Source organism: Papio anubis, chromosome 16 (assembly GCF_008728515.1).
Source record: "Papio anubis isolate 15944 chromosome 16, Panubis1.0, whole genome shotgun sequence".
Taxonomy (NCBI): Eukaryota; Metazoa; Chordata; class Mammalia; order Primates; family Cercopithecidae; genus Papio; species Papio anubis.
Window position 1 is genome coordinate 36,138,025 of NC_044991.1, and position 25,433 is coordinate 36,163,457.

Below are 25,433 nucleotides of genomic sequence, written 5' to 3' on the forward strand. Positions count from 1 at the left end.
TCAGGCACCATTTGAATTAGCAGGGCAGTGTATTGGACTGAATGTTTGTGTCCTTTCAAATTTCATATGTTGAAATCCTAACTCTCAATGTGCTAGTATTCAAAGGTGAGGCCTTTGGGAGGTGATGATGTCATGTGGTGGTTAATATTAAGTGTCAACTTGATTGGATTGAAGGATGCAAAGTGTTGTTTCTGGGTGTGTCTGTAAAGGTGTTGCTAGAGGAGATTAACATTTGAGTCAGTAGCCTGGGAGACACAGGCCTACCCTCAGGACGCCATCCAATCAACTGGCAGTGCAGCTAGAAAAAAGCAGGTGGAAGAAGGTGGAATACACTGGCTTGCTGAGTCTTCTGGTTTTGGTCTTTCTCCCATGTTGGATGCTTCATGCTCTTGAACATCAGACTCCCGGTTCTTTGGCCTTTGGACTCTTGGACTTACACCAGTGGTTTGCGAGGGGCTCTTGGGGCTTTGGCCACAGATGGCTTTGCATTGTTGGCTTCCCTACTTTTGAGGCTTTGGGGCTTGGACTCAGCCACTACTGGCTTCCTCGCTCCTCAGCTTGCAGACGGCCTATCATGAGACTCCACCTTGTGATCATGTGAGTCAATTCTCCCTAATAAACTCTCCTTCATATATGCATATATCATTAGTTCTGTCCTTCTGAAGAACCCTGACTAATACAGGTCATGAGAATAGAGCCCCCATGAGTGGGATTAGTGCCTTTATGAGGCCAGAATGAAATTGGATCCTTTTCTTATCCATGTATGTGATAAAGGGCTAATACCCAAAATTTATAAGAAACTCTTATAACTCAACTGCAGAAAATAAAATAGCTTATTAAAAATGGACCAAAGTCAAGACCATCCTGGCTAACATGGTGAAACCCCGTCTCTACTAAAAATAAAAAAAACATAAGCCAGGAGTGCTGGCGGACACCTGTAGTCCCAGCTACTCGGGAGACTGAGACAGGAGAATGGCATGAACCTGGGAGGCGGAGCTTGCAGTGAGCTGAGATTGCGCCTCTGCACTCCAGCCTGGGTGACAGAGTGAGACTCCATCTCGAAAACAACACCACCACCAACAAAAAACAAAAATGGACCAAGGACCCAAACAGACATTTCTCCAAAAAAGATATAAAAACAGCCAACAAGTATATGAAAAGGTGTTCAAGATTACTAATCATAAGGGAAATGCAAATTAAAATCACTATGAGATATTATGTCATATCTCTGACTGTCTTTGAAATAGCCAAACTGTAAGGATGGCTATTATCAGAAAGGCAAGAGGTAATAAATGTTGGCCAGGGTATGGATAAAGCCCCAGTACATGGCTGGTGGAAGTGTGGATTGGTACAGCCATTATGGAAAACAGCATAGAGGTTCCTAAAGAAATTAAAAACAAAGCTGCCATAATACCTAGCAAGCCCTCTTCTGGGTATATATCCAAAGGAGACGACATCACCGTCTTCTAAAGGTATCAACATTCCCATGTTTATTGCAGCATTATGTACACAACCTAAATGCCCATCAATAGAGGAATGGATAAGGAAAATGTGATATATATATACACACATAGGGATATTATTCAGCCTTTAAAAAGGAGATCCTGCCATTTCCCACAACATAGATGGACCTGGAGGACATTGTGCCAAGTAAAATAAGCCAGACACAGAAAGAAAAATATGGCATGATCTCACTTATAGATGGAATATTTTTTAAAGGCTCAAATACACAGAGAATGAAACAGTAGTTACCACAGGTGGTGGTAGGAGCCGGGTGGGGGTAGAGGAAATGGGAAGATATAAGTGAAAGGATATAAAATAGCAGATATGTAACATGGCATGTCTCAGGATCTAATGCACATCCTGGGGACTAAAGTTAATAACACTGCATTGCATTAGAGATTTTTGTTAAGTAAGTAGATTTTTGCTGCTCTTGCCACAAAAAAGTAAATGAGATGACATGTTAAACTACTTCACTATTGTAACCATTTTACTGCCCCTATCCCATAACATCATGTTCTAAGCCCCAAATATGCACAACAAAATTTATTTGGAAGAAGAAGCAGCAGCAGTGGCCAGAGAGCTAGCTAGCTAACTTTCTTTGTGCCATGGAAGATACAGTGAGAAATTGGCAGTTTGCTTCCTGGGAGAGGGCCCTCAACAGAACTGGACCAAATAAAACATACACGTCAGGAAATAAAATGTGCTATGAATGAAAATGAAGTAGAAGGGAGAAGAAGTGGTGGGAAGCTCTACAGGACAGGTCATCTGAGATGCCACAGGGCAGTGCCATTTGTGCAGAGACCAGCATGAATGGAGGGGCTCCTAGAGATGGAGGATTCCAGGCAGAGGGAGCAGCCCTGCAAAGTCCCAGGGGAGGCAAGTCGGATGTCCTTCAGGAGTGGCAGGGGGGCAGGTCCTGGGGAAGTGGAGGGAGACAACGTCTGAGAAGTCAGTGTGGCTTCTCAGAGGTTGATGTGATATTTAGGGACCTGGTGGCCACTGTAAGGACATTTGGTTTTATTCTGTAGCGAAGCTGGAAGTCATTGAAAAGTTTGGGCTGTGATATCACATATCCTGACTTCTGTTTTCAGAGGAGCAGTTTGGCTGCTGCATGGACATCAACAGTGGGTGAGGGGACCTGGAGGGAGAAGCAGAGGCACCTGCCATTGTCAAGGCAAAGGTGGTAAAAGTGATGGCACCTGGTGAAAGCAGGCAGCATTTCCTGCTGTATTTTGGATGAGGAGGGCGAGAGAAAAAGTTAAAGAGACCCTCAGAAGTGGAAAATGCTGGGCATGGTGGCTTACGCCTGTAATCCCAGCACTTTGGAAAGCGGAAGCGGGCAGATCACCTGAGGTCAGGAGTTTGAGACCAGCCTGGCCAACACTGCAAAATCCCGTCTCTACTAAAAATACAACAATTATCCGGGTGTGGTGGCAGGTGCCTATAATCCCAGCTACTTGGGAGGCTGAGGCAGGAGAATCGCTTAAACCCGGGAGAGATCGCGCCACTGCACTTCAGCCTGAGCAACAGAGCCAGACTCCGTCTCAAAATAAATACATACATAAATAAAGTGGAAATGTCGTTTATTGAGATGAGTAATCCCGAAGGCGTGGCGGGTTTAGGATCTGGCAGTAATACTCCTGTGTTAACAGCCAGGTACTAGAGTGGAACTCGCCCTTCCAAGGCTTCCTTGTGTTATTCCAGAGCTGGGCATGGTGAAAGGTGGCAAGTTACTGCTTCCTTCCCTCTCAGCCTCTGTAATTAGCACCTTCATTCCAAAACATTACTGTATATTTGACTTGCCAGGAGAAATGGTTAAAAACAGATTCCAGGGGCTAGCAGAAATTCCCATTCAGTAGACCTGGGGAGGTATCCAGAAGTTGAGTGTTTTTTATTTTATTATTATGATGATGTAAAACAGGGTGTTGCTATGTTGCCCAGGCTGAAGTGCAGTGACACAATCATAGTTCGCTGCAGCCTTGAACTCGCAGGCTCAACCTTTCCTCTTGTCTCAACCGCCCGAGTAGCTGGAACTACAGGCATGAGCCACCATGCCTGGCTAATTTTCTTTTCTAAGTTTCTTAGAGACAAGGTCTCACTGTGTTGTCCAGGCTGGTCTGGAACTCCTGGCCTCAAGTGATCCTCCTGCTTCGTCCTCCCAAACTGCTGGGATTACTCATGAGCCACCATGCTTGGCCTTTGAGTGTTTTTTAGCAACCACCCAGGGGAAGCTGATGCAGAAATCCATGGACCACACTCTGAGAAGTCCCATCAAGGAGGGGATGCTCCTGATGGTTTTGCTGTTGTCAAAAGCAACCTGAAGGACACACGTCTCCTGGGCTGCTAAGGTGACCCCATCAGCCATCAGCCAGTCTCTCCTGGATCACCTCTGACAGACAAAAATCCCACAGGCAATGAGATCCTGTGTAAGAAAGGAATACATAGATGCAGTCTGGGTCAATGCCTGGAACATATCCTTCCAAGCCTCATGCAAGTATGTGGAGCTGGTGGGAACAAGCCTTGCAGCACCTCCCCATTGTTAACCCACCAAAGTGCCAAGCCAAGAGAGGAGTAATCATGGAGTTTGTTGATGACATATACTGAAGACGTCCTCCAGGGTCTCTTAGATAACTGTTCTAACTTTTTCTAATCAGCAGGTACTTGAAGGTTGTGGAGCATAAGAAAAACCTCTAATAAGGCCCTTTTATTATCCACATATCAACCAAGATGAGTGCAGTAATGATCACATCTGGTAAACCATATGTAACCAGTGACATTGCATGGGATGGTCGTAAGTACAAAAACAGTTTCAACTCTAACCAGACAGTGGAACTGTGCATCATTTAGGCAGTTCTCATACACCGACATTCTTCCTCTGACCTGATCCTGTATATTAGAAAATGCTATATATGCAATGCGTGTTCCATAGCAATGCATGAGTGATGCTCATTAAAAATACAGATTCTCAGGCTCTAGGTTGGATGTTTTGAACATGTGAAAATTCCAGAGGCTCTGTAATTTTAAACCAGCTTCCCTGCAGTGCCAGACTTAGGCACTACTGATGTAAGTTTTTTCTAGATGCTGTACTTAAGACATGACTTAGAAAATATAGCATCCAGCTTTGGATATATAAATGCTATTGTCTAATCTTTTATAAGAAGGTGGTTCATGTTGGAGGATGACTTAAAGGCATCCAGCAATTGCTCCTCTAGCTACCCCTTCCTTATCAAGATGAGATGACACCATGGATCACTGCATGGACTATTTTGTAATTTAATTGTCATAAAGAGGTAATTACATGATTTGTATCAATATAAAAGTCTCTCAAGGTAGTAGCAGAATATGCTATGGAATCTCCAGATCGGATCACTGTGGGCATCAACTTCAGTGTAATTCTCCAGGCTTGTAAGCTGGTATGAGTCATAATCTTTAACCATAAGAAACCAAGGCTGAATTATCTACAGCAACATTGGGAGGCCAGCGCCTTAGAAAAGACTGGGTTCAAATTATGAGTAAAAGGAGGCAAAGATAGTTTTGGAACTGCATGAACTGTAGACAATAATAATAGTTTCTTGGTAAAACTGTACAAACTCCTTTTTTGGAGGGTACATGGTTCTAGAATAAAACACCTCTATGACTCATTGGCACCTGGCATTTAAGAGACAAACACAGTTTCAGAATGTGAAATCGCCATGGTAATGCTCTTCACAACATACTGGCTCAGGCTGAGAATGGCACAGACTTAACTTTCTGGAAGATAAGCCTCCTGCTGTTGACATGGAAAGCCTCCGAGCATCTTTACTTGGGAGGTTGTAAAGATGATTAAAAATGTCTGCTGTTCCTGGAAGTGAAGCATCGCTTGAAGCTCTCCACGTGCCTTTTGGAGGCAACCAGGTATGCACTGCATAGAGTTTGCCTTGGGCTGCAGAACATTACCAACCTCAGCACCTGTGCAGGGGTGCTGGGCATTCCTAGTTCCCATGTTCCTCTCCACTCTGCCTCCACCCCTCACCATACCCCCTCAGTAACTGATTCTGATGCCAGACTCGCTGGAGTCTTTCTGAAGCTCTCATTTCACTGATCCACTTCAGACATAATACTTTACATTTTAAAGAGTTTTGAATTGTTATTCATACCTGAATAAACAACCTTCTTGATCTTTAAATGTTGGAGAATGCTGCAGCTTGGCTCTGGGCCTTCTCTCTTTCTATTCTCTTGCTTCATGACCTCACGCATTCTTATAGCTTCAATTACCAACTATGTGAATCTTTCCTGAATTTTATTCTAACTGCCAACCTAATATTTCCACTTTTCCAAGCTCCTGAAATTGAACATATCTCATTACAAGAACAGCTGTAGGGTTTTCTACAGGAAAGTTGTGGTTCATAGCTACATCAGACTTTCCAATGACGTCCTCTGGGTAGTCTTTGTCCTAACAAAGAATAACAGAATCTTGGGAGGAAAATTGTGGGTGGGAATGCCCTGATGATGGATTCTCTAATCATGCATATGTCACCCAAGTTAACTTCCATCTTGCCATCAAGCTGGGATTTGGTGCCTGTGGAAATATTAAGAGTATCTGGAGCCACCTCCTCAAAATCACCATGCTTCTTTTGCCTCTTAGAATAATCTACAGAAATGGCAATGAAAATGAGAGTAGATGCATAAACAGAAAAAGTTCTGGCGAGAGTTCCAGGTACCTTACATGGAAGCAGCTGGGTAAACAGTGATTTTGAGGCATTAACACATCATATTTGTACAGCAATGAGAGTTTTGAAAAACATTCATCCTTCACACTCAAAGTGAAGCCAGACATAACATTTACTAAAAAGCAAGAGTCTAGTACAGTGTTGGAGCTGCATTCTGCCTCGCCCAAATTTCCAAATGTTTGCTCCAGTATTCTTTACAAACATCTCAAGGAAACTTCAACAGCTTTTCAGCTTGTTTAATGTGAATGAAAGCGAATATCCCTATGTTCTGGAAAAAGCAAAAACCCTGTCTTTCCAGCCACTTGGCCTGATGGAAGTATAAAGGCAGGTGAGTAAATTCTTAAATTTCATATTCAAATGTCTTGATGTCATTCTATGAAGAGAGTTATAATTAACACATTTGTAAGTCACCCGATGAACTTGGTTTCTTCAGGTCATAGGTTGGAGCTTGGAATTCTCACCCAAGTTTTAGTTCTGAGGTTTCATATGTTTTCTGTTAGGAAATCATCTAGAAATGTAAAAGTGCAACTTTCCTTCAACACCGTGCTGGGCTTTATTCTGCTTTGGGAAGGTGAGAGCTGTTCTGGGGAAGAGCTGGTTAGGACAGGAAGGGTGGGGAAGAAGGGCAGGGAGGGCACTATGGAGAGTTTTACTTAGACATGGGTTTCAACCAAATGACAGGACTCTGAACTATTTGAAGATCATTCTTTCCTCCAACCTCCATCCTAATTAAACAACATTTTCTGTTCCTCTTTCTCCTTTAGGCTTTTTGTATGCAGCAAAGCTGTGCATGATGTCTCTGATTTTAAATGTTTCACCCAAAATGTAATACGACTATGTTTATTTTTTTCTCTCTTACATGAGGGAAGTATTTCCATAAGACCTGAGAAACAAGACATAATTTGGGGACACAAAGGCAGATGAAGACTCATTGCTCATTCTTTTTTTCTCCACTCCCTGAAATAGACAGTCCTTCCCTTCTGATCCAAATCCTATTCATTGTGTCATATCTAACTAAAATGGCACCTTTCCTAAGAGTACTTGTTATTTGTGACTCCAGGACGTTCTATCAGCCGTTGTTGTGGATATCCTTCCCCACACATTTCAGAGCTCCAAGTACAGCACAGCGGCGGCATTTCACACTCCCTGGAACCTGTGAGGTGGGTGCCACATCGTCTTCACTTTTTGGATGTGAAAGCTGAAGCTCAGAGGTCCTGTCACCAGTCTATGTGTCAAGGCTGTACGCATCAGTAAGTGAACAGCCAGGGTCTGCGGCCCCACTGTCCAGCTTCAGGGGGGTCCACTCTGAAACTCTCTGCAGTGCTCTGTCCTCCATCGTAACCTCACTCACGGATTCCTTTAAGACCTATTCCTTTATCTTCAACTAAACCATGAAGCACTTGATGACAGCTTTTGTCTTGTACTTGTTTTTGCATCTGGATAGCCACTTCACAAAAGAATACCTGCAGGAGTCTATCATACACGCACTGATTGAGATAGATCATGTGAGGATATGTAAAACCAGAGACTCGAAAAATAGCAAGCTGAACTTTTAGGTAAGGTAGTCATTCTATGGCTTATTGGTGGTAGTTTATATTAATGGTTGTTAGAATCATGTTGTTTCCAAGCAAATAACACAATAAGAAAACAATCCAGTAATACCCCTTAGCTTTGTGAAGGTGTTATGATCAGTTTTATGTAAGACCACACTGTAGTAAGTTATGGAGGGGTTGTCCAGACACTCCCATATGAGTAGTGTCAAAACACATACTCACCCCCACCCTAAGTCGCTGCCTTGGGTCCCATCCAGCAATGACCGTGAGTGCCCCAACACCTGAGCCCACAGATGCTCCTATTTCAGAACCCACCCATGTCAGGGAAGTCCCCTGTCTCCCAGAGGTTCTTTCAGTCTAGACAGTTCTAGGGCACGGTTCTTTCCCAGGATGGGCACTGTGGGCATATAAGTATGGGGAGGGAGAGTGGTCACTATTTGTATGTGTGGAATTGGCCACCTGAGAGAATCTGAGAAGGGTCTGAAAAAGTCTCCCCACATCCAGTTATTATGGAGCAGTAATGCAGGCAAAACTGTCCCTGGAATCAGTTCATGGTATAACCCAAGTGTCAGGAAGGATCAGGGCAGAGAAAGTGAGTTTTGTTGGAGCCTGGGGTGAGTGGGAAGAGCAACTGGGAGATGAGCAACACAGGATGGGGCGGGGGCTGGAGGAGAGAGAGTGGGAGGGCGCTGGCCCAGGAGAGATGACCACACCAGACTATGTGGACCCCACCCGAGGCACAGCCCTAGGAGGACTTGCAGCAAGGGGAGTTGGTGTCCCCATTTCAGGAAGGCTCCCTTGACAGGTAGGGAATGTGGACTTTCCGTAGAGTAATGCTCTGTTCGCCACTTGTCCAAATAGTAATAAATCACCAGTAAATTCCTGGTGCTGTTTGGAAGGCTTGGACTTCAAAGCCCCAAATTCACAAACAGGAACCTTTCATTAACTCTGGAAAAGGAATTTCACTTTATTTCAATTTGTGTATTTTGGTTATTTAGTGGAAGCATATATTACTGACCAACATGACATTCCGTTTTGAATCAAGTGCCTTTTATTCTAGAGCCATCAGACATTGAAATTATGTGTTTAAATGCTTGACCAGCCTTCATCTGTACCAAATGTTTGAACTTGCTTTTATAAAAGATGAGACAACTTTGCTTTTTAGTTTCTTTTTTTTTAAAAGCTGGTTTTAGTCACGAGATACCGTAAGACCAAAAAACCCCTCAGAGCTGTAACATTTTGATTTTCCTGCAGTTCAAAGTACTACCTTTCTCCGTTAAATAATTTAAAGCATCTTTTTTTGAGAGAAGGGAATAAAAGCAAGATCTAATCTGGAATTGAATGCCTTGTGGTGTGTTGTTTTGCTGGGGCCCGTCGCCTAATTCTGTCTTTATTTCTCCTCTTTTCCTCCCTTCTCAGCTACGCTTGGGTATCCAATGTCAGAATTATTTCTTTCATCAGACCCATGCAAATGGAATAATATTCTCTCTGCTGAACGTCACTGTTGCTTGGACCTCTTAAAGTTAAGGTCAAACATCCCTTTTTGTTTTCATTAAGAAGCACTGCATCACACAGAGAAAATATTAAACACTGATCTTTAACAAGAGCACTGAAAAGCAAATCGGGATCGATCTTATTTTCAGCTGGGACAACCATTTCCTTCAGGCTTGACCTGAGGATCAGATGTTTGACTCTTCTAGGAATCAAGGTGAAGATGGATAAACATGCAAGTTTGAAAGACAGCAGGAACAAGGCAATCCAACTTGTATTTTCTGTAAGCTGGCGGCAGAACATTTAACTGCCAGCTCCTGACAAGGTTTGGAAAACTCATCAGTGGGAAAGCAGCCAAAACACTGCTCAAGCATGGGTGGTCACCAGCAGCAAAGGAGGGAAAGCAAGCCAGAAAGAAAGAAGGAAAAAAAGAGAGAGTCTTTATATAAGTGCTTTCCCATGATGTTCTAGCTATCTGCTTTCCTGAAGCAGTGTAACTGTCACCATCCTGCTGAAAGCTCAAATCAAGGTGAGGCGATGAGGAAGCATTTCATATTAATAACTGCATAAAACAGAGACAACACATTATCATCTATGCAGGCTTGGCTGGGCTGGTGTGCACCTCACTTCCTAGTTTCAAGAATAGAATGCTCACACTGCATCCTATATCATGCCTCCCAAACCTTGTGGTCAGATAAATTTTAATATCAATCTGGGGGAAAACTACTTTCCACTATTGAAATTTTGGTTTTGGTTTTGTTTGTTTGTTTGTTTGTTTTACTGTTAGACTGTGCATAAACACAGAGACCAAGATAACAGTAAGCAATACAAATGTCAACCAACTCAACAGCTGAAACAGCTAAACCTAATACCCTGTAGAAGCACTCACATACATCACCAGTTTAAGAATTTTGTGAGAAATAGAGCACATTTTTTAAAGTAAGAGATGAGTTCTCTATTAAGTTAATCATGATAATAGCATTGATATACTTTAGGTCTTTTTTCATATAGGTAGTCTGCAAACACCTTCCTCTTTGATTAGTAATTTTTTTATTAGTGAGATGCATGGTCATCAAAAAATATGTGTAGATGTTTGCCTCCCTTGAGAGCTGGCCAATTGCTCTTGCAAGGCAGGCCAGTTCAAGGCCATTTGGATCTCGGGCACTACAAGGGGCAGCTCTATTTTGTGACAGGATCATTCCCTGCACTGGCAACAGAAATAAAGCTTAAAGGTGAATCTCCCAAGTGAACATTTATCTTTGTACTCAAAGAGCTGCTTTTTCATGATGACTGCCTCAGAGACTTTTTTTTTAAATGAAGCTCTCTGCTTTGCCTCTGTTACCAAAATCCAAGGTTCTATGACAACCTCATGCTTATAAAGTTTCCTATGTCTTCTGTAATATGTCTGTGATTCTGTGAGCCATGCCTCCCTCTCACTGTACCTGGCCCACTTATAAGGATGCAACTGAGTGTCCTGTCTTCATTTAGAGGGCAGCAAGACCAATGCTCATCTTCAAACCATGAGCAGTCTCACTTCATAAGACTGTCTGCTCTATAGGCCCTGGGCAGGGTGCAGAACATGTTCCCAGAGGCGTATCTTTGTCTTTGTCTGCAAACTCACAACGTTCAAACTTGAGACTCAGGAATGGCATCTATTTCAGGATGCTATACCTGGTGACATTACTGGGTCACTGGATTTGCTCAACATACTATCTACTTGTATGACTGAATTGGTCCCATTTTTGCACAGATGTGGCTTCTAGAAACTTACAATATTTTTGAGTCATTCCATTGCTTTGGGTGCTACACATCTTGAAAGGAAAAAGCTGCACAGGTCAAGTATAACTGTTAGCATTTGACTGCTGCTTTTGCATCAATTTCAAGCGTTCACCATGGTAAGCTGATATGTTTCTAACATGTGATATTGCTTCACCATTGAAGTTATATTTTTTTCTTACATTGTTCGTTCAGTAATAACATATTTACCTGATATTGGAACTAGAACACAGGTTCCGGTTTAAGTCATATGGTAATGACTGGCTTTTGGTTTTTAATTGTACAATCTAAGTTAATAGCAAATCTCCTTTGTATTTGTGTATGTGTCTGTGTGTTTCTATAATAATTAATGCCACATATTGCAGCTCTTTTGTTAAGAAGACCACGGTCCACATACCAGTGGGGGAAAAAGGAAGAGAACATTACAAGCATGGAGATCATCAGAGAATCCTTGATTTGGGTCCTAGTTTTGGTTTTTGTTCCCTGTACGACTTTGGAAAAGTTATGTTGCCTGCCTTATACAGATTGGTTTAAGGATTGAGCAAGATAATCCATGTTAAAATTTAGCCCAATGTGAAAGTGAAAATATTAGAAAGTGATAGCTAATATTAAGAAGTGTTATATAATTATTGTTTTTGTTACGAAATGAAGTTCTTATTCCTGTATATGAATGTGCACATTTCCAGATGTTCAGTAAAACCATGTCTCAATGCAAACTTCTTTTGGAGGCTTCCAGCTAGGGATCTTTAAGACACTATTAAGGCAAAATGTTCTGCTTCTATGTCTTCTGGCAATTTTTACACAATATAAAAATATGAATAAAAGTAAGTTAAATAATGTGTTTCTTAACACATCCTTTCCAAAATGATAAAGTAACTCCTTAAGCACTTTCATAACCTTTAAATGCAGTGAAACCAATATTCTTCTCTAGCAAACAGACAGGAACAAGAGCAAGGTATCATAGAGAAAAATGCTTTGCTTAAAAACCAGAAGAATTGAGTCCAAGCCTTTTCTTGGTCTCTGACTAGCTGTGTGATTTGAAGCAAATTAGTTCTCCAAGTCAAGCTTTTTTTTTTTTTTTTTTTTAAATCTGCAAAATAGGAGAAAACATCCCCATATCCTAGGAATGCTGTGAGGGCTGAGATATGCGTTGCACAATCACCTTTCTTATACTATGAAGAAAAGGCATTGTTGAAGCTGAAGGCGATTTCAGGTGGTTCATTCAAAAAATATTTTTGTGGTAGCCTCATCTTTCTAATGATATACACCCTCACAGGGTGATGACAAAGCATGAATGACAATGTGAGCCACTCACGCTGATGTACTTCAAGGGAAATCCTCTCATGACTTTATTACTTTCACAGTCTCTACCCCCTCAAGCCTCAGACCAGCTGTTAATGATTATTAAACTCACACTCTCCTTATATCTTTTTGGATTGCAAAAATATTTAGTATCGTGATTTGTGGTCAGGATTCTCTTGATTACAAATAACAGAAAACCCACTGGAGGAATTTTGGAAATAAAAGGAAGGAGAGATTTGGTTACCAGGATATGGGGGCTCTTGGAAGCAGAGGACTAGGGAGCCCCTTGATCCTCCCCACTGCAATGAACCACAGTCCTCCTCTCTGATTGGAGCCCAGAATATTTTCTTTTCTGTCTCTTAGCCTTGCTTCACTCCAGGAGGGCTTTTTATTCTTCATCATTGCAGATGAGCCTTCGATTTCCCACCTGGTGAAGAGAAAAAGATCCTGCATTCTTTTTCCAAAATTATATACCCTGCAGTCAAATACAGCCAAGTTAAAACTAAGCTCTTATAGTCGCCATTTCTGGTAGTTTCAAATGGAAGAGGCTCATTGGCCCAGCTTGGGTCAGGTGCTTTTGTCTGGTCCAATCAGTGTGGCCAGAGAGGTACAGAGGGTCTCACTTTATAAACGTGGTTGCCTCCACTGTAGCCACGTGGTTGAAGATCTGGAATTTGGAGTTTGACTCTAAAACTTTACCTACCTGTAGTCGAGATGGTCTAAGCATGCTATGGCTGTGGAAGGACAAACACAACTTCCTGTGATTCTGTCCATTTGCTTTTTACAAATCAGAGCCCCACACTCAGCACTGAGATAGGGAGAGTTTTGACGTTGTAGTTTTCCATGAATATTGGAGTTAACTTTCTCATACTAAAGTATATTTGCTGTCCCAAAGCCATGCAATGGGGTAATTAGGTCAAATGACAGGAGAAAATAGTTTGACTTTTCTAAGTAAGAAGAAATTTTTGTTAAGTAACTCACAAATTTGAAAGGATTGTACCTACTTACAGTTTGCTATGTACAAACTATAAACAGTTTAATACGTACAAAAAGCTTGATTTTGTAACATAGACATGTTCTTTTTGTAAAAAAGAGTGAAAGTTCTTTGCATCACTGTGGAAAAAGACATTATTTCATTCATACATACTGTGTACTAGAGCACAGTAGAAAATTATACTTTTGGATAATGAAAAATAGAAAGCATACAATATAAAATCATATGGTTCAGAATTTCATGGGCATCGTGAAAATGCTACATGGAAAGCAGAACATTAAGCTTTTTATCATATGTGCAGTGTTCTGAAAGCAAACAAGCGACAGCACAGAGTAAAATTAAATGATTGCTTGTTGAACATGATGTGTGTATTCAGGTGTGTAGCATGGCTACTTATGGAGCAGTTTTGTCATTTTGCCCATTTTTAGTTGACTAACTTAAATCAGTATGTAGTATTTTGGTTAAAGCCTGATGAATGTTTTCTCCTTGTTCAAATCAAATGAAACCTGGATCCTCTGGCCCAGTTGTGAGTATGAACATGGATTTATTCTCTCTTTATCTTTTCATATAGGAGATGGCAGTTCATAAATCTGGTGTCTCAATCTTAGAGATACTTTGAGAATAATGAGATTATCTTTAAGACACCTCCACTCATTTAACTGTTGCTGAATCACTTTTTTTTGACCAAGGATTTGGTTTCTTTTTCTGATGGAATGTTATGCATTTGTATGTTCATCTTCATTCTCCATTAAAACAAACAAACAAACAAACAAAAAAAAACAAAATAAAAACACACACACAAAACAAAATATCTCACAAGGTTTGGTGTCCTTAATTCCAAATGGTTTCTTGATCTCGAAGGACTTCAGGCAACCTGAAAGGAGCCCTTGGATCAGGGACAGTGCACACCTCCCCTGCTGTGGGAAACTGTAGAAGAGTACAGTCTGTGGTTAAACCAGTGGCCAAAGCTTGATTAATTCCATATAGTCCACAGAATGAGAACTCAAACACCATGGAAATTTACAGAAGGTACAGAGACCTGGGCTAAGCAGAAATGATACCATTTTTTCCCCTATTCATCAGGAGTTAGAGTCTTATGTAGAAACCCTGCAGATGACCATTGTTGCTCCATCGCTAACGGGGTGGACCAGTGATGTGCATCGACCACTTCTACTTGGATTATCCACGTGGATGTTCTCAACCCTGCCAACAAGTCCCAGAGGAGATTGGGCTTCACATGAGGGAAAATGCAGTTGTCACCTTTCAGTTATAATATCTTAACCATCAAATTATCAATACAGTATTAATAATGATGTTAATTACACATATGTGTGGCAAAATTCTGTCCGCACACTTACCAATTACTTTTACAACAGCTCTAAAAGCGGATGTTATTGTTTTTATATTGCACAATATGAATCTGAATCTCATGGAAGTTAAATAATTTTCCAGTGGCTCTAACTAGTAAATAGTAGAGTCAGAATTTAACGTAAATCCACCTAAATGTAAAGTTTGTATTTTTCTCACTGTGATATATTTTCTAGTTTTCTAAGCCACAATCTCTTGAAAATTAAAATATTATTTATATACCATAAATTACCCTTTTAAAGTGTACAATTTCATGGTTTTCGGTATACTGCAAATTTGCACACCATCACCACTCTCTAATTCCAGAACGTTTCATAATCCTCTGAAAGAAACTCAATACCCACTACCAGGCACTCTCCACTCCCCCTCCCCATAACCCCTGGAAACCACTCATCCACTTTCTACCTCTATAGATTTGCCTATTCTGGGTATTTCATATACATGTAATCATATGATATCTGGCTTCTCTCACTTAGCATGTTTTCAAAGTTCATCCAAGTCGCAGCATGTGTTAGTACTTTATCTGTTTTATGACTGAATAATGTTCCCTCGTGTGGTGATGGTTACAACACATTTTTTTATCCACTCATCAGCTGATGAACTTTTTTCTATTATGAATAATGCTATGAATATTGTGTATAAGTCTTTGTTTGAGTACCTTTTTTCAATTTGGGGAGGTATATGCATAGGTATATTTTCTTATTTTAATAAAATAAATCTTATGTTTCAGAAATTCAAATGTGGGTTTTAATTCAGAAAATATTTATTGATTGTCCACTAATAACAAGCATGTGGCTAAGCATCATAGGTCAGAGAAAGAGAAATAAAAAGGCCCCCTGCCTTCCAGTGAGTCCCACCCTCTCATAGTCTTATGGCTGTGAGTGGCAGGTGTGTGCACATGCACGCTCTTCTTTTCCCTGAGAAAAAAATAACTTGACGTGTAGACAAGTCTGAAATTGGCTTATCAACAATGATTTGGGAGCTGCCAGATTGTGGTACAATTTTGACACTATCTTTTCAAAGAGATCTGAATCAGACTGTGTCATTAACCTCACAGGCCTTTAGCCATGAAAAAAAGTATCTTCATCCAAAGCAATGAATAGACAAATTAAATTTTATTAGGAGTTTAATGATTCATAATTTATTACTTGTTTGGCAGTCACTTAGTTCAACAATTCATTCATTCATCTATTCAGTATACGTGCTCACCCTGGCACTGTGCTAGGTGCTGGAGAGGTAATGTAGAAAGGGAGGAGCCTGGAGTTCCTGTTCTCTCAGAGCTTTCAGCCTGGAAATGGATGCAGTCAAGCAAACAGGGGATTGTAATGGAGTGTGATTGAGGCTTTGGTAGGGAAATACAGGATGTTAGTAAACCCCAAAGGAGAAACCTCTTACCTTGATTAGGAGAAGCAAGAAGACGTTCCTGGAGGAGTGATGCCCAAGCTAGACCTGAAGAATGAGTTAGTTTAGCAAGGAATTTATAGGAACTCATGAACAGTGTTTCAGGAAGAAAAAAACCACATCTATGCAGGACTGCACTTTTGTTGAACTGAAGACAGTTTATTGAGACCAAAGTTCACAAGACCCTGAGGATGAGAAATGGGACAGAAAATGGTACCTGGAGCAGATCATTCAAATGCCTTAAGCTTTGCTATGGGTACTGGAATTTATTCTAAAGGAAGCAGGGAGCCATATAAAACTATATGCAAGTAAGTGAGATGATCAGATTTGCTGCGGGCTTCAATATGGATAATAATTGGAGACTGGAAGCAGAGGGACAAGTTCAGAGCCTGTTGCATTAAGCTACAGATGAGGGATTGTGTCCTGAACCAGGGAGTTGGCTATGGATACGGAGAGAATTTGACAGATATCTGCCACATAGAATGTAGGATCTGCAAGACTTGGTGGTTGGTAAAGGAACTGGAAGGCATGAAGGAGGGAGAAGGAGGAGTCGGAGGAGGCCCCCAGATTTCTGGACCCCTCCCATATTCCCTCAGCCCTTGTCATTTGGTGCTTGCCAGCCGAACTTTGAACTGCCAGCATTTGCATGTCTTTCCTTGAGGGGCTGCCAGGCTTAAGTTTAACAGAATTAACACCCCCAAGGAGGAACTCTCAAGAAGAGAGTTGACAGATAAATACCCCACTTCCCTCACTTTCTGGGTGGGTCAATGCTAAGGCATGTTCTGTGTGGTCTCCCAGACTTCTCCATAGGGTGAACCCCAGTTGCCCACAAAAGGGACTGGCTTGATGTGCACTTTTTATTGCCTGCTTTTTCTTCCCTATCTCACTTCTTTACTCCCTTATTGGTGTATTCTAGAGTTGCCTCCCAAATAAACTACTTTCTTGCACATCCTTTTCTAAGCATCTTCTTTTACGGAACCCAATCTAAGGTATCCGCGTTGTAAACATGGATAGAAGACCAGTCATAAAGTTAGGGAATGCCCAGGGAGTGACCTGTGTGTGTTGATGGTGGTAGTGATGGTGGGTGAAGTTAAAAGAAGTGGAATCAAGTATCAAAAAACCAGTTCTGTAAGCACGGAGGCTGAGATTCCAGGGGACATGGAAGTGAAGGTGTCATCTGGGCAGTTGGTCTGAAGTACAGAAGAGAGGGCTCAGCTGGAGGTGATGACTGGGGGTTTATGGAAAGAACAGGTGGGGGCAGGGTGCCAAGGACAGATCCTTGAGTAAAACTGCCACTCAACAGGGAGGGAAAGAGTCGTTCACTAAGGAGATGGAGAGGGAGTGGCCAGAAATAAAGGAAAACCAGGACGGGGGGTGGCACCCAAAGATGAGCATCTCCAGGTACATGTTATAGTGACTCATTTAAACTATCAGCTCCACAGGCTTCTCTCGGCACCTCCGTGGACTCTGTAGGTTCCATCCCTACATCTCAATGCTTATCACAGTTCATCCTTTCCTGGAACATAGTCTTTGTTTTCTGGTTCTGCTACAGAATCAGGAAATACAATGTTACCACACTGTAAATTTGTAGAAAATCCATAATACTTGTGCGGCTTCCTGCCTTTCATTTTCCTCCTCCAATAACTGAAAGAACATGAGAATTACAATAATAAATTTCCTCTGATAAGTTACTTGCTAGTTAATGCACCTCAATCAAGAAAACATAACCTTTAATTCTTTTATTTTTTAATATTCATGTTTATTTACTTTTACATTTTTAATTTATCTTGTCTGAAAAATATAGCTCAAAGGTTCAATATCAATAGCAATGAAAAACACAAAGTTCACTCTCAGTCCTTTCCTGCCCTGGTTTGAAATGTGAGCTTTATCATTTTTGGAATTTTTATACAAGCTTTTGTTTGCTTTCAGTTTCTTCTTTGTCAACCACTTACAAAAAAAAAAAAAAGACAACTTTTTGTGCATTTTCTTTTCCGATGAAAGGTATGGCGCTTCTGTGAACGTGCAGAGAGAACTCTGCAGCTCCTGTGCTCCATCTGCCTTCGTCGGGTGGGCTGTTTGTAGCTCCTCTGGCTCCTGTAGGACACAGGACTTCTCTAGAGCAGAGCTCCACGTTTGTCTTTAAAATCCCAGATATGTTCAATTTTCTTTTTAAATTTCTCTCGTTTTGTACATTTAGGCTTATTTTTGTGCTGTGGTTGGCGTGGTCTGTGCATTTTCTCCCTTTTAGCGGCTGTGGCAACCTTTTTCTTTACTTCATAGCATGCTGTGCAATTGCTTTTGCTAATGTTCTGTGGCCACTGAGGGGCAGAAGTGATTGGTGTGAATATGGGTAGGGTCAAGTAGTGGAAGCATTTTCTTATACACTTGACATTTTAAATCACAGAAAGAGAGCTCAGAGAGACACTTGCAGAAAGGGCACTTGTTTAAATGTGCACTGAACAGGCAGATTCCAGAGTCACACAGCTCAGGTATAAAAACCGGTTCACTCACAAGTAAAAACCCTGGGAAGTTGTTTGACTTCTCTGTTCTATGGTTTCTGCATTTGTAGAAACAAGTAACCCCTTCCTAATAGTGAGGCAGAGGAGAAAAGATTGATTTAAACTACATGAAATTGCCAGCATTCATCCCTTTTGGCCTGGAAGAATGGCAGTTTCATATGGATCTGCCTAATCATACAGAATTCTTGACCTTCGTAGCTGCTGTCAGGATAAAAGTTAACCTTGAGAGCCAGGCCTCTTTACTCATAAACAAAGTCCAGTATGCCTTGAAGCCTACAAATGCAGAGCCATCTCCCCCTCTCTTCCTCCACTCTTCCCTGACCCCTCCACTCCTCCCTCTCCCTCCTCCTGCTCCACCCCTCCCCCATGCTTCTTTCCTCCCTCCTCCACTCCCCCTACTTCTCTTGTCCTCCTCACCCACTCCTCCCAAAGGCCTTGACCCCAAAAGGTTTCAGTTAACTCTCTAGAAACTAGGTCCCATCTCTGATCTGTTCCTTGGAGCCTTTTCTGGGCCCCTGGTCCTCAGATTCCTTATCTGCCAGATGGAAACTTCACACCAACTTCCTGGTGTGCTGTGAGGGTGAAATGAGGGGAAGAGTGAAAGGTCTCAAATCATAATGTGGGCACTTCCCTTACACCCAGGCCTCCGTAGCAACCACACATGGAAGCCGACCCACTGAGCCTTGGAACCAGCAGGGACACAGGACACTTGTCCTGGCCCAGGCAGTGGGCCCAGGGGAGGGTTCTCATTTCCCTACTGATTATCTTATATCATCACTTGTTCTGTGTAGCCTTAAGTAAGCCATTTATGACCTTTGAACCTAAACATCTTCACCCATTAATTGAAGAAATTGGGAAGCCCCTTTCATCTTTATTCAGTGATTTGAATTATTAGTAAATTGTAAAACGCATAAGCATACAAAGGAAATGTTATCGAATGTTCATTACAGCATTATTTTCAGTAATAAAACAAGGAAAACGATTTAAATGATAGATTGTGGTAGATTTATGACAGAATATTGTACATCTCTTAAATCATATTTTATAAGAATGTGTAATAAACATCTTTATCACTTTAAAGCAAAATAAAACAGATCCACAAAATACAAGAGGTAATTTTATTTCCAACTCTGTAGATATAGATGTGGATAAAGAAATAGAGGTGTGGCAATAAATAATGAAGAATTACAAGAATACACATAAAAATATTAGATATTATCATTGTCATGTAGTAGAATTGAGTGGTTTAATTATTCCTTACTATTTTATGTATTTCATAAATTTTCTACAGTGAATATACACATATATAACAGCGCATATATATATATATATATATATATATATATTCCAGCACATGTCATTATGTCATTTAAAATACATAGAAAAAGTGAACACCAATAGCCCATAAGGATTTGTCTTCTTAATTTTCAAACATCACCATTAATTATTTCGTTGCATTATGGCCACACCTTCATCTTTCAGGAGTGGGAAAGGTGATTGGGGGTAAGTGAACACTGTAAAGTTGGAGGAGAAGCTCTCTTTGTCCGTCTCAGCAGCTTACTCAGCCCCATAAAGTAGTAGTTAAAAACAAGACTTGGTCTTTCTGGTGTCTGGACGTGACACATACTGTACTGCTGAAATAACAAAATCCATCTTTTTTTTCTTCTGGTATTCATAAAATAGAAATTAATTCAGGTAGTCTCACCCTGAAGTTTTGGAGAGAAAATTTAAATGAGTTCTCACATCACTACTGTGTCATTGCATTATGTGAAAATGTATCCCCAGTGCTCCTCCTTTTCCCCATCTGAGCAGTTTCTCTTGGCTGTACTTTTCCTGATGGTCAGGATCATTTTTTCTCACTCTTTCCTTAGTTCCTCTGCTCTCCCCTTCCATCCACTGAGTACCATGCACTGCCAAAGTCCACCCACCTCCATTTGCCTAAAGTCTTTAGACGCTGAGTGGGTCCTCGCTGGGCAAGCCATCTGCATCACTCTTGACGGAAAATAAACACAGCCAAACAATGGGTATTTGGTTGTTTTCTAGGACTCATTCTTTTTCTACAAAAATAGCCCACCGAGGAGGCTGGTCAGGTGCTTTAAGGACTTTGTGGCTGCTCTGGTCCATCTGGGTTCAGGTGTGGACTTCAGTAGTTATTCAGAAACTTGTTGTCGTTGATTTCTCTCAGGTGAAGGGACACTGCCCAGTCCAAATGAAGGCTTCTTAGGCTTTTGAACCTGGGGATGTAGCATCAGAGACTTCTGACCTCAGAGTTAGTTTGGCATTTACCGGCAGTGGCCTAAGACCCTCTGCCTGATCCACCCCTTCAAAACCAAATATTAGACAGGCAATGAATGGTTGCAGGTATTTCTGGACTGCCCTGGTAGTATTGTGCTAAAAAAAACAGGAGACTTCAAACCATAGGATTAATATGCCCTCTGATATTTAACTAGTGGATGAGTTAATGTGGACATTTAAATGTGTGTGTATCTTTACATTATGCACAGTATTACGCATCTACGAAAATGATCGTTTGCTCCAGCCAAAAACCAAGTGATCCAATTTGAGGCATGACTCACTGGACCTACACCATGATACTCTGTTAAGCCCCCTTCTAATCATGAGACAACTTAGCACCTTTTCAAAGACCTTGGGAATTCACAACTGCGGTTGGATTAACCACACATAATACAAGCAGTTCCCAGTTTTCCACAGGGTTATTGTGCAGTACCTTGAATTGCCATTAGAGGTCATCAGTAGTCAACTCGCTGAGAGGCGGCCCCCACAGTGCCAACATTTGGAAGTCTAGAACATTCCTTAGGAAAATGTGTCTCTCGTTTTAGTGTTCTCACCTATAATATTAGTAGGTCTATCAGTAACTTCAGCTTCCTTGATTTTTACATTTAAGGCTTACTTCTAAGACATTATATTCAGGACTCAACGATCTACTAAGATGCTAGATTTTCATTAAGAGACCCATTGGTGCTGATAAGGGAACGTGTGTCCAAAAAAGCAGCTCAAAGTGGAATCTCTGATAGGGCCTGAGGGGATCCCGGCCATAAAATCCATAATACAACACTGATCAATAACAAGGATGAGCACTATCGTTTTAAATGCCTCATGGAACACCTGTGATGTACACGACTCTACAGCCACTGAAATAATTGTGAAAGGAGGCCACAAATGTATTGACATGAGAAGATACCCATGCTATACTGTTAAGTGAGAAAACTAGTTGAAAGAAAATCCTGTAAACTATGATCTCATTATGTATATACCTACACATATATCTTTTTACTATAGATTTTTAGAGTCCAGAATCTAACAGTAATTATGTTAGGGAAATGAAGATGTGTTGGGTTTCTAAAGTTGCTCAATGCCTCTGTATGCATTAGACTTTTTGCAATTGTGTATTTCTTTCATAATTAAAAACATTTCCTTTTTAGATGATGGAGAAAGTGTCACCTTTCTGATGACTTTCCTGGGACCTCCCGGAGGTCTGGGCTCCTTCCCTGTGTCCCTGGATAATAAGCCTTACCTCTGCTACACCTCCACTCATGTGGCATTCTAATTGTTCCGTAATTTGGTCTACCCAAATGAAGTCCAAGGAACTCAAGGTCATGGTCTGAGTCCCACCCGCTACTGTGGCTCCAGCACCCATCATACTTGCCGACAGGTAAATGTTCTAACCTTTATCTGCTGAATGAAGGAATGCCACATGGGATGTGTGAAAGTTAATCCACCCCTTCCAGGTTTGGTGTGTGAGCCAACCATGGAGGTGCCAATGGGGGCAGCTCTTCTTTCCCCTACAAACCCTCTCTGAAGTCTCCCCATGGAAGATTCATTCACAGAGACGACAGTGTGGGAGTGATTACTCTGGGAGCCTCTCTGTGCATGGGAGGTGCAGGGGTCATGGGGGTGACTGCTGTAGTGGGCAGGCCCAGGTCCAGTGCATGTGGGACATGGCTCGAGTTGGCTTTCATCTCTGGGCTTCACACTTACAAAGGCTGGCTCCCTTATCTCAGCAGTCCTCAGCTTTCAGCACGTCCTCCTGATACTTCAGATCTTTATGTGAGCTTAAAACACTGTGTTACCTGCTGGGGGTGCAGTTGGGGTCTGCCCATCACTACTCCTGCTTCAGAGGGCAACAGCCAACAGACCCAAGAATGGCAGTATACCAGTGAGTCCATAATCCTACAACTCCACTAATAGGGGTTCGTGCAAAGAAAACAATCTATACATTGATACAAGTGACACCATTGAGAAAAACATCAGGAATTGCCTAAATGTCTATCAATAGGGCTCTGAATAACTAAATCAGGCTCCAGAATACATTGAAGTATTCCCGGGCAGGATAAAAATGAGGACTGTGAGAATCGTGTGAGAATCACCAGGAAGTTTGTTCAAAGCAGACTCTCAGCGTATCTGGGGTGCAAGATGCTGATTGTATAGAATGAAGAGTCTAGGAACCTTCATTTTAAAAATGTGTCTTGGGCAGTTTTACTGTATACGTCATGGGAACCCATCTTTGGGAAACACTAGTGCAGCTGTGAATGAACTGATGTAGAACAGTAGGCATGCCAGAAAAAAAAAATCTACAGTCTGCAAATGCACAGAAAGCAAGTATCTAAACGATTACAGGTCCAAATTTTTATTGCTGGTTGAGTATTAGTGGAGAATCTTTACGACTAATTCATTTATATATACTTTTTGGCTTATCTGTGTTTTGTAATTTTAACAAGAAGCTAGGATGACTTATGTAAAAATGAAACGATGAAATCTAAAACAAAAATCACTGTCTTACTTGTCTGGTGGGCATTTGTAGCAAGCCAGATAGGCCTGAGGGAGGTGGAGGCAGGGCAGGGGACTCTCACCTCCTCACTGCTCTCCAGTGGAGAGCTGGAGTCTGGGCGAGGGATGGTCTCTGACTCTACTTCCTGAAAACATAGTGGTCCCCAAGCTGGACATGGAGCTTCTGCTATTATTCACTTTTAGAAGTGACCTTTTTCCTGGGCCACAGACAAATCAAATCAGTAGATTTTTCTCAATGTTTTTCTGTTTCTGTCCTGTAATTTTAAAAATAATTGAACACTTCCTAAATGGAATCTACATAAGATGGTATCTGATTTAACATGGAATTGTATATTCAGCTATTGTAAGCTTGACCCATCCAGTATTTCCACATGATTCACACACCACAAAGAATGCACAGACCATCCAGATTCTCTCACATTGGAGCCATTCGAGAAGCACCAGTACAACAGAAAGAGCAAAAACCAAAATCAAACATGAATTCCAACCTCAATTTTGTCTGAGTGACATGGGAACACAGGTGCACTTAACCTTTCTGAGTCTGTTTTACCTCCATATACACAAGTGTAATTATGGATAGTCCAAAGAGCCGGGCGCTCGTCAGAATGAAAAGTGCTGGTGCCAAGCTCTCAGCAGCATCTCTGATACTGAGTGCGAACACGGTAACTGCTAGGTCCACTCCTTGTCCTGGAGGTTGGGCCCTGTCCCCTGCAAGGACAGAACCTCTGCTGTGCTGAAGTTCGCCTCAGCGACACATGTGCCTGGCCTTGGTGCTCTGCTCAGCAGCTGTCCACAGTCCAAACTCCCTGCCACACACCCCCAGCCCTCCCGGCCATTCCCAACCTCCTCACCTGCTTATTTTCATTTGCCCCCTCCTGTTTATCTAGTCTGGGTGGCTTCCGCTATTGGCCTCTGCTGTCCACACCTCCCTGTCCTTGGCCTCAGAATGTTATTTATTGAACAGGGAAAGAAAAGGAAGTACTTCTATGTTGGTCTCTCTTGGGGCCCCTAAATGCTTGATATAGGGAAGAATTGGGGGAAAACACATCATTTCTGATTTTCCCAGGGAAACGCACCTTGCAGTCTGGGGCAGTGCTGGACACAGGGGACATGTTGATTGACCCTAAGGGTGTCTCCAGCACCCCGCGTGGATACAGAAGCACAGGTGCCCCTTTGGTGGATTAAATGCCAGCTGCTGAGAAATACACACACACACACACACACACACACACACGCGCGAAAGAAAAGAAAAAGAGAAAGTGCAGGATGTGATTAAGAGCCATGTTGGTTACCAAGGTGTTTTCTCTTCATAGCAAAGTACCTTTGGTTACCAGAGAAGACAAGAGAGGCACGAAGTCACAGTCTACGTGCTTGAAGGATCTTAAGGCATTGATGTGACCTCGTCTGCAAAGTTGACAAAGAAGGAGCCACGGGAACCTCAGAGCAGCCAGGGTGACTTCAGGAAGGGGCATGGGTGGGAGGCTTAAGAGATGGCACAGGGCATGGGCAGGAGATGGGGCAGGTCTGTGCATGCCCAGGAGGGGATTTGACCTTGGCTCAGGATGTCATAAAGAGCTCGTGAAGACCATGGCAGTGCCGGAACGAATGGGCACTGGAGAAGCTCTTTGGCCTTGACAATTTGATTTGGAGAGCACCAGTATTACCACAAGAGTTAAAATCCACCTTATGAAAGTGGAGTGTTGTTATTATTTGCAGTTGACACAGAGTAAAGAGTGCTTTCTTAAAATGTCCATCCATTGGTCCGGAAACCAAACCTAATGCCCTATCAAAACCCCCGTGCACCATAACTAATCCTTAGGCTGATCATTCATGGAGCACTGATTATTGTTTCTGCATAATTTGGACGTTAATGTAGAATATTAGTCCTGCTTTACTTTAATAGAAAAGACCACTGCAGTCTTCCCTCTGTCATGTTATTCAATACTCTACTGTTTGCTCTTATTCTTTTCGATGCTCAGTTTTTCTAAGGAGTCAGAGCTTACCTGCA

General features: G+C 41.8%; 2 long non-coding RNA genes across 5 annotated transcripts; both read left to right on the top strand.

Moving 5' to 3' along the window:
* The first annotated feature begins 4,805 nt into the window (after nt 1-4,805).
* LOC103888177 lies at nt 4,806-7,129 on the top strand. 2 transcript variants are annotated; one of them, XR_652605.4, is made up of 4 exons: nt 4,806-5,397; nt 6,128-6,540; nt 6,713-6,783; nt 6,977-7,129. It is a non-coding gene; the product is annotated as an uncharacterized LOC103888177 (long non-coding RNA). The 2 variants fall into 2 exon arrangements; XR_652606.4 differs by lacking the exon at nt 6,713-6,783 and having other exon boundaries at nt 4,810-5,397.
* Nucleotides 7,130-7,411: 282 nt separating this feature from the next.
* On the top strand, nt 7,412-25,112 carry LOC103888176. 3 transcript variants are annotated; one of them, XR_652598.3, is made up of 5 exons: nt 7,412-7,768; nt 9,185-9,785; nt 11,007-11,151; nt 22,060-22,289; nt 24,739-25,112. It is a non-coding gene; the product is annotated as an uncharacterized LOC103888176 (long non-coding RNA). The 3 variants fall into 3 exon arrangements; XR_652604.3 differs by lacking the exon at nt 11,007-11,151; XR_652599.4 differs by lacking the exons at nt 11,007-11,151; nt 22,060-22,289; nt 24,739-25,112 and adding an exon at nt 11,398-14,403.
* Nucleotides 25,113-25,433: the final 321 nt, after the last annotated feature.